General features: G+C 43.4%; 5 non-coding genes across 5 annotated transcripts; all 5 read right to left on the bottom strand.

The window, feature by feature from the left end:
• Positions 1-1682: 1682 nt before the first annotated feature.
• On the bottom strand, positions 1683-1755 carry trnav-cac (transfer RNA valine (anticodon CAC)). The gene has a single exon. It is a non-coding gene; the product is annotated as a tRNA-Val (tRNA).
• Positions 1756-4427: 2672 nt separating this feature from the next.
• trnav-aac (transfer RNA valine (anticodon AAC)) lies at positions 4428-4500 on the bottom strand. The gene has a single exon. It is a non-coding gene; the product is annotated as a tRNA-Val (tRNA).
• A 2673-nt stretch (positions 4501-7173) lies between these two features.
• Positions 7174-7246, bottom strand: trnav-cac (transfer RNA valine (anticodon CAC)). Its single transcript has one exon. It is a non-coding gene; the product is annotated as a tRNA-Val (tRNA).
• A 2652-nt stretch (positions 7247-9898) lies between these two features.
• Positions 9899-9968, bottom strand: trnav-aac (transfer RNA valine (anticodon AAC)). The gene has a single exon. It is a non-coding gene; the product is annotated as a tRNA-Val (tRNA).
• Positions 9969-12645: 2677 nt separating this feature from the next.
• On the bottom strand, positions 12646-12718 carry trnav-aac (transfer RNA valine (anticodon AAC)). The gene has a single exon. It is a non-coding gene; the product is annotated as a tRNA-Val (tRNA).
• Between the last annotated feature and the right edge of the window lie 5049 nt (positions 12719-17767).

Raw genomic sequence — 17767 nt, 5'->3', positions numbered from 1 at the left:
AATTTGGCTCAGAGGCAGGAAGCAAAGGGTACTGTTTGATGGGTGATTTTGTGACTGGAAGGATGTTTCCAGTGGGGTTCCACAGTTTTCAGTGCCAGATCCATTGCTTTTATGGTATTTATCAATGATCTAAACTTGATTATAGGTGTTATGATCACGAAGTTTTCAGGTGTTTTTAAAATAGGCAGTGGATTGATAATGAAGAAGAAAGCTGGAGACTACAGGAAGATATCAATCAACTGATAAGGGGGTAGAGCAGTTGCAAATGGAATTTAATCCAGAGATGTGAGAGATCGCGCATTTGTGGAGGGCTAACAAGGAAAGGGAATACACATCAACTGGTATGACATTGAGAAGTATAGAGGAAAAAAGGTAACTGGGATTGCTTGTCCACAGATCCCTGAAGGTAGCTGGCCAGTTGGAAAAGTTGGTTAAGAAGTCATATGGAATGGTTGCATTTATTGGCAGAAGCAAGGAACAGAACAGCAAGTGGTTTATGCTAGAACTGTATAAAATTCTGGTTAGGCCACAGCTGGAGTACTGCGTGCAGTTCTAGTCACCGCATTGAAGGAAGGACGTGAATACGCTGGAGAGGGTACAGAGGAGCTTTACGTAGTTGTTGCCGGCAGTGGAGCAACTTTGCTATGAGGACAGATTGGATAGGATGGGTTTGTTTTCCTTGGAACAGAGGAGGCTGATGGGCGACAGTATTGAGGTGTATAAAAATAGGAAGGGCCTAGATATTGTTGTTTAAAAGGGTCTATTTCACATAGCGGCGTGGTCAACAACCAGGCTGCATAATTTAAAAGTAATTAGTGTAAGGGTTAAAGGGCATTTGAAGTGAACATTCTGCATGCAGATGTTTGTGGGGGTCTCAAACTTACTGCCTGAAAGTGTGGTGCAGGCAGAAACCCTCACCACATTTAACAAGTTCTGAGATGTGCACATGAAATGCAATAAGGTGCAGGGGGACACACCTAAAACTGGGCATTTGTTGGCCGGTGCAGATACGATGGGCTTAAATGACTCCTTCCATGCTGTAAACCTCTATGATTATATAATTATCGGTTAGGATTACTTTCATGATGCAAAACGTGGCATCAGATAATTAATGGTGTTTCCAGTGAAGAAGTGTTCGTGCAAGCTGGGGCTCGAACTCAGGAAGCTGAGATGAAACATCTTATGAGGTTGCTGTTCGGTGTACGGGGAGCGTTGTCTCGAACGGTGGCATTTTGCAGCCCAGTGAAGGGCGGTAAACCGCTGTTTGATGCTGCATTCTCCGCTTTCCGCCGGCAGCGGCTGATTGGAGAGTGTGGGAGCGGAAGTTAGGGCTTGTCCCTCCCTCACTCATTCTGGAGCTGGGGAAGAGCGATTAGTCGATGGGTTTGTTTGTGGCTTTAATTTTCTGTTGTGAAGCGTGGTGGCGTGGCAGGATCCTTTAATAAAAGCTCACAGCTGACCTGAATGCACGGAATGTGAAGCTTTGAGATATGGTTTCTCCAGCGTCAGGGCTGGAAACGGGAGGGAGTGAGAGACACTGTGAAGAATTTGAGTGTGAACAGAACTGTAGAGAGAAATCAGCAAATGGAACAGCATCGTGAGACACTGCACTCTGTTACCATTGAACCACTAATATGAATGATTTAATTTTATCTTATCATTAATTGAACACGTTTGCATAATGTTTCCGCCCGGTTTCGAACCGGGGACCTTTCGCGTGTGAGGCGAACGTGATAACCACTACACTACGGAAACGCTGTGGCAGTAGCATTGTTGGGAACATAACCAGACCTTTAACCTCAACAGCTGGACTACACTTATGGAGCTTGTGTCACGAGAATAGAATGACGGTGCTATATTTAGCAAGGTTGTGAGTGTGGCAGGAATTGATCCCGTGTTTCTCTGCCTTTATACATAGGAACAGGAGTGGCCATTCCTCAGCAAGTGGTTAAAATCTGGAATACACTGCTCTAAAGGGCGGTGGAGTCAGACTCATTCTTATCTTTCAAAACGAGTTGGATAAGTATCCGAATGAAAAAAATTGCACAGCTGTGTGTAAATGACAGGGGAGTGAGACTTGCTGAGAGTTGGCATGGGCTCGACGGGCTGCAACAATTCCCTTATTCTTTGATTGTATAAGTTAGTGGCACATTTAATAGTGTGCATGTCAGCAGAATATTGAGAGGGACATGGATTCAGTCGGCACAACGAGAGGCATCTGATTCAGAAGATTTGGGTGCACGAAAATCCGGGTTTAATGACTTTAAAAGCATCATTTTTGTTTTGTGAAGATTCGGTCAGAAAAATGTTTGGGAAAAGAATTTTTTGCTGAAAAGGGCTCAGCACTTCATCTTCTTTTTGGCTGTTCGGGTCACACTTCTTTTCGATGGTATTCTTCCAGAATGTATATTTTCTTTGCTGTTTGACAATAACCAGTCCCTTGCACTACAGTCTATCTCACTGTTTCCAACGTCCCATGTACATGTTACCAGCAAGGAACATTTTGAAGCAGACTTCTAAAGCACACTGTCCAATATGGTTTATGGATTCAGAGGTAAAGTGCAGAGCACAGATAAGTTATTCAATTAATGACTCTCCTTCAGTTAACATTTATTTAGTTGTGCAAAGGAAGATCATCAGTCAACTAATGATGTTTTCCCATGAAGGCAGGATAACATTTAATGATTATGCATTTTCTAAGTAAATGCCCATGTGATTCAGGGCGAAGCGGCATATTGGATCCAAATTTTGCTCAGAGGCAGTTAGCAAAGGGTAATGTTTGATGGGTGTTTTTGTGACTGGAAGGATGATTCCAGTGGGGTTCCGCAGTTTTCAGAGCCAGATCCATTGCTTTTTATGGTATTTATCAATGATCTAAACTTGAATATAGGTGTTATGATTTCGAAGTTTTCAGGTGTTATTAAAATAGGCAGTGGGTTGATAATGAAGAAGAAAGCTGGAGACTCCTGGAAGATATCAATCAACTGATAAGGGGGTAGAGCAGTGGCAAATGGAATTTAATCCAGAGATGTGAGTGATAGCGCATTTGTGGAGGGCTAACAATGAAAGGGAATACACATCAACTGGTATGACATTGAGAAGTGTAGAGGAACAAAGGTAACTGGGATTGCTTGTCCACAAATCCCTGAATGTAGCTGGCCAGTTGGAAAAGTTGGTTAAGAAGTCATATGGAATGGTAGCCTTTATTGGCAGAAGCAAGGAACAGAACAGCAAGTGGGTTATGCTAGAACTATATAAAATTCTGGTTAGGCCACAGCTGGAGTACTGCGTGCAGTTCTAGTCACCGCATTGAAGGAAGGACGTGAATACGCTGGAGAGGGTACAGAGGAGATTTACGTAGATGTTGCCGGGAGTGGAGCAACTTTGCTATGAGGACAGATTGGATAGGATGGGTTTGTTTTCCTTGGAACAGAGGAGGCTGATGGGCGACAGCATTGAGGTTTATAAAAATAGGAGGGGCCTAGATATTGTAGATTGAAAGGTTCTATTTCACAGAGTGGAGTGGTCAACAACCAGGCTGCATAATTTAAAAGTAATTAGTGTAAGGGTTAAAGGGGATTTGAAGTGAACATTCTGCAAGCAGATGTTTGTGAGGGTCTCAAACTCACTGCCTGAAAGTGTGGTGCAGGCAGAAACCTTCACCACATTTAACAAGTTCTTAGATGTGCACATGAAATGCAATAAGGTGCAGGGGTACACGCCTCAAACTGGGCATTTGTTGGCCGGTGCAGATACAATGGGCTTAAATGACTCCTTCCAAGCTGTAAACCTCTATGATTAGAAATTATCGGTTAGGATTACTTTCATGATGCAAAACGTGGCAATCAGATAATTAATGGTGTTTCCAGTGAAGAAGTGTTCGTGCAAGCTGGGGCTCGAACTCAGGAAGGTGAGATGAAGCATCTTATGAGGCTGCTGTTCGGTGTACGGGGAGCGTTGTCTCGAACGGTGGCATTTTGCAGCCCAATGAAGGGCGGCAAACCGCTGTTTGATGCTGCATTTTCCGCTTTCCGCCGGCAGCGGCTGATTGGAGAGTGTTGGAGCGGAAGTTAGGGCTTGTCCCGCTCTCACTCACTCTGGAGCTGGGGAATAGTGATTAGTCGATGGGTTTGTTTGTGGCTTTAATTTTCTGTTGTGAAGCGTGGCGGCATGGCAGGATCCTTTAATAATCTCTCACAGCTGACCTGAATGCACGGAATGTGCAGCTTTGAGATATGGTTTCTCCAGCGTCAGGGCTGGAAACGGGAGGGAGTGAGAGACACTGTGTAGAATTTGAGAGTGTACAGAACTGCAGAGAGAAATCAGCAAATGGAACAGCATCGTGAGACACTGCACTCTGTTAATATTGAACCACTAATATGAATGATTTAATTTTATCTAATCATTAATTGAACACGTTTGCATAATGTTTCCGCCCGGTTTCGGACCGGGAATCTTGCGCGTGTTAGGCGAATGTGATAACCACTACACTACGGAAACGCTGTGGCAGAAAGACAGTGGGGAACTTAACCAGAGCTTTAACCTCAACAGCTGGACTACACTTCTGGAGCTTGTGTCACGAGAATAGAATGACGGTGCGAAATTTAGCAAGGTTCTGAGTGTGGCAGGAATTGATCCCGTGTTTCTCTGCCTTTTTCCATAGGAACAGGAGTGGCCATTCCTCAGCAGGTGGTTAGAATCTGGAATACACTGCTCTAAAGGGCGGTGGAGTCAGACTCAATCTTATCTTTCAAAACGGAGTTGGATTAGTATCCGAATGAAAAAAATTGCACAGCTGTGGGTAAATGACAGGGGAGTGAGACTTGTTGAGAGTTGGCATGGGCTCGACGGGCTGCAACCATTCCCTTATTCTTTGATTCTATAAGTTAGTGGCACATTTAATAGTGTGCATGTCAGCAGAATATTGAAAGGGACATGGATTCAGTCGGCACAACGAGAGGCATCTGATTCAGAAGATTCGGGTGCACGAAAATTCGGGTTTAATGACTTTAAAAGCATCATTTTTGTTTTGTGAAGATTCGGACAGAGAAATGTTTCGGAAAAGAATTTTTTGTTGAAAAGGGCTCAGCACTTCATCTTCTTTTTGGCTGTTAGGTCAACACTTCTTTTCGATGGTATTCTTCGAGATGGATATTTTCTTTGCTGTTTCACAATAACCAATCCCTTGCACTACAGTCTGTCTCACTGTTTCCAACGTCCCATGTAAATGTTACCAGCAAGGAACATTTTGAAACAGACTTCTAAAGCACAGTTTCCAAAATGGTTTATGGATTCAGAGGTAAAGTGCAGAGCACAGATAAGTTATTCAATTAAGGACTCTCCTTCAGTTAACATTTCTTTAGTTGTGCAAATGAAGATCATCAGTCAATTAATGATGTTTTCCCATGAAGGCAGGATAACATTTAATGATTATGCATTTTCTAAGTAAAAGCCCATGTGATTCAGGGCGAAGTGGCAAATTGGATCCAAATTTGGCTCAGAGGCAGGAAGCAAAGGGTAATGTTTGATGGGTGTTTTTGTGACTGGAAGGATGTTTCCAGTGGGGTTCCACAGTTTTCAGTGCCAGATCCATTGCTTTTATGGTATTTATCAATGATCTAAACTTGAATATAGGTGTTATGATTACGAAGTTTTCAGGTGTTATTAAAATAGACAGTGTGGTTTATAATGAAGAAGAAAGCTGGAGACTCCAGGAAGATATCAATCAACTGATAAGGGGTTAGAGCAGTGGCAAATGGAATTTAATCCAGAGATGTGAGAGATCACGCATTTGTGGAGGGCTAACAAGGAAAGGGAATACAATTCAACTGGTATGACATTGAGAAGTGTAGAGGAACAAAGATAACTGGGATTGCTTGTCCACAGAACCCTGAAGGTAGCTGGCCAGTTGGAAAAGTTGGTTAAGAAGTCATATGGAATGGTTGCATTTATTGGCAGAAGCAAGGAACAGAACAGCAAGTGGGTTATGCTAGAACTGTATAAAATTCTGGTTAGGCCACAGCTGGAGTACTGCGTGCAGTTCTGGTCACCGCATTGAAGGAAGAACGTGAATACGCTGGAGAGGGTACAGAGGAGATTTACGTAGATGTTGCCGGGAGTGGAGCAACATTGCTATGAGGACAGATTGGACAGGATGGGTTTGTTTTCCTTGGAACACAGGAGGCTGATGGGCGACAGCATTGAGATGTATAAAAATAGGAGGGGCCTAGATATTGTTGATTAAAAGGGTCTATTTCACATAGTGGAGTGGTCAACAACCAGGCTGCATAATTTCAAAGTAATTAGTGTAAGGGTTAAAGGGGATTTGAAGTGAACATTCTGCAAGCAGATGTTTGTGGGGGTCTCAAACTCACTGCCTGAAAGTGTGGTGCAGGCAGAAACCCTCACCACATTTAACAAGTTCTTAGATGTGCACATTAAATGCAATAAGATGAATGGGTACTCACCTAAAACTGGGCATTTGTTGGCCGGTGCAGATACGATGGGCTTAAATGACTCCTTCCATGCTGTAAACATCTATGATTATATAATTATCGGTTAGGATTACTTTCATGATGCAAAACGTGGCAATCAGATAATTAATGGTGTTTCCAGTGAAGAAGTGTTCCTGCAAGCTGGGGCTCGAACTCAGGAAGTTGAGATGAAGCATCTTATGAGGCTGCTGTTTGGTGTACGGGGAGCGTTTTCTCGGACGGTGGCATTTTGCAGCCCAGTGAAGGGTGGTAAACCGCTGTTTGATGTTGCATTCTCCGCTCTCCACCGGCAGCCACTGATTGGAGAGTGTGGGAGCGGAAGTTAGGGCTTGTCCCGCCCTCACTCACTCTGGAGCTGGGGAAGAGCGATTAGTCGATGGGTTTGTTTGTGGCTTTAATTTTCTGTTGTGAAGCGTGGTGGCGTGGCAGGATCCTTTAATAATCTGTCACAGCTGACCTGAATGCACGGAATGTGCAGCTTTGAGATATGGTTTCTCCAGCGTCAGGGCTGGAAACGGGAGGGAGTGAGAGACACTGTGCAGAAGTTGAGTGTGTACAGAACTGCAGAGAGAAATTAGCAAATGGAACAGCATCGTGAGACACTGCACTCTGTTATTATTGAACCACTAATATGAATGATTTAATTTTATCTAATCATAAATTGAACACGTTTGCATAATGTTTCCGCCCGGTTTCGAACCGGGGACCTTTCACGTGTGAGGCGAACGTGATAACCACTACACTACGGAAACGCTGTGGCAGTAACACCGTGGGGAACATAACCAGAGCTTTAACCTCAACAGCTGGACTACACTTTTGGAGCTTGTGTCACGATAATAGAATGACGGTGCTATATTTAGCAAGGTTGTGAGTGTGGCAGGAATTGATCGCGTGTTTCTCTGCCTTTATACATGGGAACAGGAGTGGCCATTCCTCAGCAAGTGGTTAGAATCTTGAATACACTGCTCTAAAGGGCGGTGGAGTCAGACTCAATCTTATCTTTCAAACCGAGTTGGATAAGTATCCTAATGAAAGAAATTGCACAGCTTTGGGTAAATGACAGGGGAGTGAGACTTGTTGAGAGTTGGCATGGGCTCGACGGGCTTTAACCATTCCCTTATTCTTTGATTCTATAAGTTGTGGCACATTTGATAGTGTGCATGTCAGCAGCATATTGAAAGGGACATGGATTCAGTCGGCACAACGAGAGGCATCTGATTCAGAAGATTCGGGTGCACGAAAATTCGGGTTTAATGACTTTAAAAGCATAATTTTTGTTTTGTGAAGATTCGGTCAGAGAAATGTTTGGGAAAAGCATTTTTTGCTGAAAAGGGCTCAGCCCTTCATCTTCTTTTTGGCTGTTAGGGCCACACTTCTTTTCGATGGTATTCTTCCAGATTGTATATTTTCTTTGCTGTTTCACAATAACCAGTCCCTTGCACTACAGTCTATCTCATTGTTTCCAACGTCCCATGTACATGTTACCAGCAAGGAACATTTTGAAGCAGACTTCTAAAGCACAGTGTCCAAAATGGTTTATGGATTCAGAGGTAAAGTGCAGAGCACAGATAACTTATTCAATTAAGGACTCTCCTTCAGTTAACATTTCTTTAGTTGTGCAAATAAAGATCATCAGTCAATTAATGATGTTTTCCCATGAAGGCAGGATAACATTTAATGATTATGCATTTTCTAAGTAAAAGCCCATGTGATTCAGGGCGAAGTGGCAAATTGGATCCAAATTTGGCTCAGAGGCAGGAAGCAAAGGCTAATGTTTGATGGGTGTTTTTGTGACTGGAAGGATGTTTCCAGTGGGGTTCCACAGTTTTCAGTGCCAGATCCATTGCTTTTTATGGTATTTATCAATGATCTAAACTTGAATATAGATGTTATGATTCCGAAGTTTTCAGGTGTTATTAAAATAGGCAGTGTGGTTGATAATGAAGAAGAAAGCTGGAGACTCCAGGAAGATAACAATCAACTGATAAGGTGGTAGAGCAGTGGAAAATGAGAGATCGCGCATTTGTGGAGGGCTAACAAGGAAAGGGAATACACATCAACTGGTATGACATTGAGAAGTGTAGAGGAACAAAGGTAACTGGGATTGCTTGTCCACAGATCCCTGAACGTCGCTGACCAGTTGGAAAAGTTGATTAAGAATTCATATGGAATGGTTGCATTTATTGGCAGAAGCAAGGAACAGAACAGCAAGTGGGTTATGCTAGAACTGTATAAAATAGTGGTTAGGCCACAGCTGGAGTTCTGCGTGCAGTTCTGGTCACCGCATTGAAGGAAGAACGTGAATACGCTGGAGAGGGTACAGAGGAGATTTACGTAGATGTTGCCGGGAGTGGAGCAACTTTGCTATGAGGACAGATTGGATAGGATGGGTTTGTTTTCCTTGGAACAGAGGAGGCTGATGGGCGACCGCATTGAGGTGTATAAAAGTAGGAGGGGCCTAGATATTGTTGATTAAAAGGGTCTATTTCACATAGTGGAGTGGTCAACAACCAGGCTGCATAATTTAAAAGTAATTAGTGTAAGGGTTAAAGGGGATTTGAAGTGAACATTCTGCATGCGGATGTTTGTGGGGGTCTCAAACTCACTGCCTAAAAGTGTGGTGCAGGCAGAAACCCTCACCACATTTAACCAGTTCTTAGATGTGCACATGAAATGCAATAAGGTGCAGGGGTACACACCTAAAACTGGGCATTTGTTGGCCGGTGCAGATACTATGGGCGTAAATGACTCTTTCCATGCTGTAAACCTCTATGATTATATAATTATCGGTTAGGATCACTTTCATGATGCAAAACGTGGCAATCAGATAATTAATGGTGTTTCCAGTGAAGAAGTGTTCGTGCAAGTTGGGGCTCGAACTCAGGAAGCTGAGATGAAGCATCTTATGAGGCTGCTGTTCGGAGCACGGGGAGCGTTGTCTGGAACGGTGGCATTTTGCAGCCCAGTGAAGGGCAGTAAACCGCTGTTTGATGCTGCATTCTCCGCTTTCCGCCGGCAGCGGCTGATTGGAGAGTGTGGGAGCGGAAGTTAGGGCTTGTCCCGCCCTCACTCACTCTGGAGCTGAGGAAGAGCGATTAGTCGATGGGTTTGTTTGTGGCTTTAATTTTCTGTTGTGAAGCGTGGTGGCGTGGCAGGATCCTTTAATAATCTCTCACAGCTGACCTGAATGCACGGAATGTGCAGCTTTGAGATATGGTTTCTCCAGCGTCAGGGCTGGAAACGGGAGGGAGTGAGAGACACTGTGTAGAATTTGAGTGTGAACAGAACTGCAGAGAGAAATCAGCAAATGGAACAGCATCGTGAGACACTGCACTCTGTTAACATTGAACAACTAATCTGAATGATTTAATTGTATCTTATAATTAATTGAACACGTTTGCATAATGTTCAGCCCGGTTTCGAACCGGGGACCTTTCGCGTGTTAGGCGAACGTGATAACCACTACACTACGGAAACGCTGGTGCAGTAACATCGTTGGGAACATAACCAGAGCTTTAACCTCAACAGCTGGACTACACTTCTGGAGCTTGTGTCACGAGAATCGAATTACGGTGCTATATTTTGCAAGGTTGTGAGTGTGGCAGGAATTGATCCCGTGTTTCTCTGCCTTTATACATAGGATCAGGAGTGGCCATTCCTCAGCAAGTGGTTAGAATCTGGAATACACTTCTCTAAAGGGCGGTGGAGTCAGACTCAATCTTATCTTTCAAAACGGAGTTGGATAAGTCTCCGAATGAAAAAAATTGCACAGCTGTGGGTAAATGACAGGGGAGTGAGACTTGTTGAGAGTTGGCATGGGCTCGACGGGCTGCATCCATTCCCTTATTCTTTGATTCTATAAGTTAGTGGCACATTTAATAGTGTGGATGTCAGCAGAATATTGAAAGGGACATGGATTCAGTCGGCACAACGAGAGGCATCTGATTCAGAAGATTCCGGTGCATGAAAATTCGGGTTTAATGACTTCAAAAGCATCATTTTTCTTTTGTGAAGATTCGGTCAGAGAAATGTTTGAAAAATAATTTTTTGCTGAAAAGGGCTCAGCACTTCATCTTCTTTTTGGCTGTTAGGGCCACACTTCTTTTCGATGGTATTCTTCCAGAATGTATATTTTCTTTGCTGTTCCACAATAACCAGTCCCTTGCACTGCAGTCTATCTCACTGTTTCCAACGTCTCATCTACATGTTACCAGCAATGAACATTTTGAAGCAGACTTCTAAAGCACAGTGTCCAAAATGGTTTATGGATTCAGAGGTAAAGTGCAGAGCACAGATAAGTTATTCAATTAAGGATTCTCCTTCAGATAACATTTCTTTAGTTGTGCAAATGAAGATCATCAGTCAATTAATTATGTTTTCCCATGAAGGCAGGATAACATTTAATGATTATGCATTTTCTAAGTAAAAGCCCATGTGATTCAGGGCGAAGTTGCAAATTGGATCCAAATTTGGCTCAGAGGCAGGAAGCAAAGGGTAATGTTTGATGGGTGTTTTTGTGACTGGAAGGATGTTTCCAGTGTGGTTCCACAGTTTTCAGTGCCAGATCCATTGCTTTTTATGGTATTTATCAATGATCTAAACTTGAATATAGGTGTTATGATTACGAAGTTTTCAGGTGTTATTAAAATAGGCAGTGTGGTTGATAATGAAGAAGAAAGCTGGAGACTCCAGGAAGATATCAATCAACTGATAAGGGGGTAGAGCAGTGGCAAACTGAATTTAATCCAGAGATGTGAGAGATCGCGCATTTGTGGAGGGCTAACAAGGAAAGGGAATACACATCAACTGGTATGACATTGAGAAGTGTAGAGGAACAAAGGTAACTGGGATTGCTTGTTATCAGATCCCTGAAGGTAGCTGACCAGTTGGTAAAGTTGATTAAGAATTCATATGGAATGGTTGCATTTATTGGCAGAAGCAAGGAACAGAACAGCAAGTGGGTTATGCTCGAACTGTATAAAATTCTGGTTACGCCACAGCTGGAGTTCTGCGTGCAGTTCTGGTCACCGCATTGAAGGAAGAACGTGAATACGCTGGAGAGGGTACAGAGGAGATTTACGTAGATGTTGCCGGGAGTGGAGCAACTTTGCTATGAGGACAGATTGGATAGGATGGGTTTGTTTTCCTTGGAACAGCGGAAGCTGATGGGCGACCGCATTGAGGTGTATAAAAATAGGAGGGGCCTAGATATTGTTGATTAAAAGGGTCTATTTCACATAGTGGAGTGGTCAACAACCAGGCTGCATAATTTAAAAGTAATTAGTGTAAGGGTTAAAGGGGATTTGAAGTGAACATTCTGCATGCAGATGTTTGTGGGGGTCTCAAACTCACTGCCTGAAAGTGTGGTGCAGGCAGAAACCCTCACCACATTTAACCAGTTCGTAGATGTGCACATGAAATGCAATAAGGTGCAGGGGTACACACCTAAAACTGGGCATTTGTTGGCCGGTGCAGATACGATGGGCGTAAATGACTCTTTCCATGCTGTAAACCTCTATGATTATATAATTATCGGTTAGGATTACTTTCATGATGCAAAACGTGGCAATCAGATAATTAATGCTGTTTCTAGTGAAGAAGTGTTCGTGCAAGCTGGGGCTCGAACTCAGGAAGCTGAGATGAAGCATCTTACGAGGCTGCTGTTCGGAGCACGGGGAGCGTTGTCTGGAACGGTGGCATTTTGCAGCCCAGTGAAGGGCGGTAAACCGCTGTTTGATGCTGCATTCTCCGCTTTCCGCCGGCAGCGGCTGATTGGAGAGTGTGGGAGCGGAAGTTAGGGCTTGTCCCGCCCTCACTCACTCTGGAGCTGAGGAAGAGCGATTAGTCGATGGGTTTGTTTGTGGCTTTAATTTTCTGTTGTGAAGCGTGGTGGCGTGGCAGGATCCTTTAATAATCTCTCACAGCTGACCTGAATGCACGGAATGTGCAGCTTTGAGATATGGTTTCTCCAGCGTCAGGATTGGAAACGGGAGGGAGTGAGAGACACTGTGTAGAATTTGAGTGTGAACAGAACTGTAGAGAGAAATCAGCAAATGGAATAGCATCGTGAGACACTGCACTCTTTTAACATTGAACCACTAATCTGAATGATTTATTTTTATCTTATAATTAATTGAACACGTTTGCATAATGTTTCCACCCGGTTTCGAACCGGGGACCTTTCGCGTGTTAGGCGAACGTGATAACCACTACACTACGGAAACGCTGGTGCAGTAACATCGTTGGGAACACAACCAGAGCTTTAATCTCAACAGCTGGACCACACTTCTGGAGCTTGTGTCACGAGAATCGAATAACGGTGCTGTATTTAGCAAGGTTGTGAGTGTGGCAGGAATTGATCCCGTGTTTCTCTGCCTTTATACATAGGAACAGGAGTGGCCATTCCTCAGCAAGTGGTTAGAATCTGGAATACACTTCTCTAAAGGGCGGTGGAGTCAGACTCAATCTTATCTTTCAAAACGGAGTTGGATAAGTATCCGAATGAAAAAAATTGCACAGCTGTGGGTAAATGACAGGGGAGTGAGACTTGTTGAGAGTTGGCATGGGCTCGACGGGCTGCATCCATTCCCTTATTCTTTGATTGTATAAGTTAGTGGCACATTTAATAGTGTGCATGTCAGCAGAATATTGAAAGGGACATGGATTCAGTCGGCACAACGAGAGGCATCTGATTCAGAAGATTCCGGTGCATGAAAATTCGGGTTTAATGACTTTAAAAGCATCATTTTTCTTTTGTGAAGATTCGGTCAGAGAAATGTTTGAAAAAGAATTTTTTGCTGAAAAGGGCTCAGCACTTCATCTTCTTTTTGGCTGTTAGGGCCACACTTCTTTTCGATGGTATTCTTCCAGAATGTATATTTTCTTTGCTGTTTCACATTAACCAGTCCCTTGCACTGCAGTCTATCTCACTGTTTCCAACGTCTCATGTATATGTTTCCAGCAATGAACATTTTGAAGCAGACTTCTAAATCACAGTGTCCAAAATGGTTTATGGATTCAGAGGTAAAGTGCAGAGCACAGATAAGTTATTCAATTAAGAATTCTCCTTCAGATAACATTTCTTTAGTTGTGCAAATGAAGATCATCAGTCAATTAATGATGTTTTCCCATGAAGGCAGGATAACATTTAATGATTATGCATTTTCTAAGTAAAAGCCCATGTGATTCAGGGCGAAGTGGCAAATTGGATCCAAATTTGGCTCAGAGGCAGGAAGCAAAGGGTAATGTTTGATGGGTGTTTTTGTGACTGGAAGGATGTTTCCAGTGTGGTTCCACAGTTTTCAGTGCCAGATCCATTGCTTTTTATGGTATTTATCAATGATCTAAACTTGAATATAGGTGTTATGATTACGAAGTTTTCAGGTGTTATTAAAATAGGCAGTGTGGTTGATAATGAAGAAGAAAGCTGGAGACTCCAGGAAGATATCAATCAACTGATAAGGGGGTAGAGCAGTGGCAAATTGAATTTAAACCAGAGATGTGAGAGATCGCGCATTTGTGGAGGGCTAACAAGGAAAGGGAATACACATCAATTGGTATGACATTGAGAAGTGTAGAGGAACAAAGGTAACTGGGATTGCTTGTCCACAGATCCCTGAAGGTAGCTGGCCAGTTGGAAAAGTTGGTTAAGAAGTCATATGGAATGGTTGCATTTATTGGCAGAAGCAAGGAAGAGTACAGCAAGTGGGTTATGCTAGAACTGTATAAAATTCTGGTTAGGCCACAGCTGGAGTACTGCGTGCAGTTCTGTTCACCGCATTGATGGAAGAACGTGAATACGCTGGAGAGGGTACAGAGGAGATTTACGTAGATGTTGCCGGGAGTGGAGCAACTTTGCTATGAGGACAGATTGGATAGGATGGGTTTGTTTTCCTTGGAACAGAGGAGGCTGATGGGCGACAGCATTGAGGTGTATAAAAATAGGAGGGGCCTAGATATTGTTGATTAAAAGGGTCTATTTCACATAGTGGAGTGGTCAACAACCAGGCTGCATAATTTAAAAGTAATTAGTGTAAGGGTTAAAGGGGATTTGAAGTGAACATTCTGCATGCAGATGTTTGTGGGGGTCTCAAACTCACTGCCTGAAAGTGTGGTGCAGGCAGAAACCCTCACCACATTTAACCAGTTCTTAGATGTGCACATGAAATGCAATAAGGTGCAGGAGTACACACCTAAAACTGGGCATTTGTTGGCCGGTGCAGATACGATGGGCTTAAATGACTCCTTCCATGCTGTAAACCTCTATGATTATATAATTATCGGTTAGGATTACTTTCATGATGCAAAAAGTGGCAATCAGATAATTAATGGCGTTTCCAGTGAAGAAGTGTTCGTGCAAGCTGGGGCTCGAACTCAGGAAGCTGAGATCAAGCATCTTGGGAGGCTGTTGTTCGGAGCAGGTGGAGCGTTCTCTCGAACGCTGGCATTTTGCAGCCCAGTGAAGAGCGGTAAAGCGCTGTTTGATGCTGCATTCTCCGCTTTCCGCCGGCAGCGGCTGATTGGAGAGTGTGGGAGCGGAAGTTAGGGCTTGTCCCGCCCTCACTCACTCTGGAGCTGGGAAAGAGCGATTAGTCGATGGGTTTGTTTGTGGCTTTAATTTTCTGTTGTGAAGCGTGGTGGCGTGGCAGGATCCTTTAATAATCTCTCACAGCTGACCTGAATGCACGGAATGTGCAGCTTTGAGATATGGTTTCTCCAGCGTCAGGGCTGGAAACGGGAGGGAGTGAGAGACACTGTGTCGAATTTGAGTGTGAACAGAACTGCAGAGAGAAATCAGCAAATGGAACATCATCGTGAGACACTGCACTCTGTTAACATTGAACCACTAATATGAATGATTTAATTTTATCTTATCATTAATTGAACACGTTTGCATAATGTTCCCGCCCGGTTTCGGAATGGGGACTTTTCGCGTGTGAGGCGAACGTGATAACCACTACACTACGGAAAAGCTGTGGAAGTAACATTGTTGGGAACATAACCAGAGCTTTAACCTCAACAGCTGGACTACACTTCTGGAGCTTGTGTCACGAGAATCGAATGACGGTGCTATATTTAGCAAGGGTGTGAGTGTGGCAGGAATTGATCCCGTGTTTCTCTGCCTTTATACATAGGAACAGGAGTGGCCATTCCTCAGCAAGTGGTTAGAATCTGGAATACACTGCTCCAAAGGGCGGTGGAGTCAGACTCAATCTTATCTTTCAAAACGGAGTTGGATAAGTATCCGAATGAAAAAAATTGCACAGCTGTGGGTAAATGACAGGGGCGTGAGATTTGTTGAGAGTTGGCATGGGCTCGACGGGCTGCATCCATTCCCTTATTCTTTGATTCTATAAGTTAGTGGCACATTTAATAGTGTGCATGTCAGCAGAATATTGAAAGGGACATGGATTCAGTCGGCACAACGAGAGGCATCTGATTCAGAAGATACGGGTGCACGAAAATTCGGGTTTAATGACTTTAAAAGCATCATTTTTGTTTTGTGAAGATTCGGTCAGAGAAATGTTTGGGAAAATAATTTTTTGCTGAAAAGGGCTCAGCACTTCATCTTCTTTTTGGCTGTTAGGGTCACACTTCTTTTCGATGGTATTCTTCCAGAATGTATATTTTCTTTGCTGTTTCACAATAACCAGTCCCTTGCACTACAGTCTATCTCATTGTTTCCAACGTCCCATGTACATGTTATCAGCAAGGAACATTTTGAAACAGACTTCTAAAGCACAGTGTCCAAAATGGTTTATGGATTCAGAGGTAAAGTGCAGAGCACAGATAAGTTATTCAATTAAGGACTCTCCTTCAGTTAAAATTTATTTAGTTGTGCAAATGAAGATCATCAGTCAATTAATGATGTTTTCCCATGAAGGCAGGATAACATTTAATGATTATGCATTTTCTAAGTAAAAGCCCATGTGATTCAGGGCGAAGTGGCAAATTGGATCCAAATTTGGCTCAGAGGCAGGAAGCAAAGGGTAATGTTTGATGAATGTTTTTGTGACTGGAAGGATGTTTCCAGTGGGGTTCCACAGTTTTCAGTGCCAGATCCATTGCTTTTTATGGTATTTATCAATGATCTAAACTTGAATATAGGTGTTATGATTACGAAGTTTTCAGGTGTTATTAAAATAGGCAGTGTGGTTGATAATGAAGAAGAAAGCTGGAGATTCCAGGAAGATATCAATCAACTGATAAGGGGGTAGAGCAGTGGCAAATTAAATTTAATCCAGAGATGTGAGAGATCGCGCATTTGTGGAGGGCTAACAAGGAAAGGGAATACACATCAACTGGTATGACATTGAGAAGTGTAGAGGAACAAAGGTAACTGGGATTGCTTGTCCACAGATCCCTGAAGGAAGCTGGCCAGTTGGAAAAGTTGGTTAAGAAGTCATATGGAATGGTTGCATTTATTGGCAGAAGCAAGGAACAGAACAGCAAGTGGGTTATGCTAGAACTGTATAAAATTCTGGTTAGGCCACAGCTGGAGTACTGCGTGCAGTTCTGGTCACCGCATTGAAGGAAGAACGTGAATACGCTGGAGAGGGTACAGAGGAGATTTACGTAGATGTTGCCGGGAGTGGAGCAACTTTGCTATGAGGACAGATTGGATAGGATGGGTTTGTTTTCCTTGGAACAGAGAAGGCTGATTGGCGACAGCATTGAGGTGTATAAAAATAGGAGGGGCCTAGATATTGTTGATTAAAAGGGTCTATTTCACATAGTGGAGTGGTCAACAACCAGGCTGCATAATTTAAAAGTAATTAGTGTAAGGTTTAAAGGGGATTTGAAGTGAACATTCTGCATGCAGATGTTTGTGGGGGTCTCAAACTCACTGCCTGAAAGTGTGGTGCAGGCAGAAACCCTCACCACATTTAACCAGTTCTTAGATGTGCACATGAAATGCAATAAGTTGCAGGGGTACACACCTAAAACTGGGCATTTGTTGGCCGGTGCAGATACGATGGGCTTAAATGACTCCTTCCATGCTGTAAACCTCTATGATTATATAATTATCGGTTAGGATTACTTTCATGATGCAAAACGTGGCAATCAGATAATTAATGCTGTTTCCAGTGAAGAAGTGTTCGTGCAAGCTGGGGCTCGAACTCAGGAAGCTGAGATGAAGCATTTTATGAGGCTGCTGTTCGGAGCACGGGGAGCGTTGTCTCGAACGGTGGCATTTTGCAGCCCAGTGAAGGGCGGTAAACCGCTGTTTGATGCTGCATTCTCCGCTTTCCACCGGCAGCGGCTGATTGGAG

The sequence above is a fragment of the Pristiophorus japonicus genome, chromosome 3, assembly GCF_044704955.1.
Source record: "Pristiophorus japonicus isolate sPriJap1 chromosome 3, sPriJap1.hap1, whole genome shotgun sequence".
Lineage (NCBI taxonomy): Eukaryota > Metazoa > Chordata > Chondrichthyes > Pristiophoridae > Pristiophorus > Pristiophorus japonicus.
Note: the sequence above shows the minus strand (reverse complement) of the source record. Positions and strands in the feature narration are given on the sequence as shown.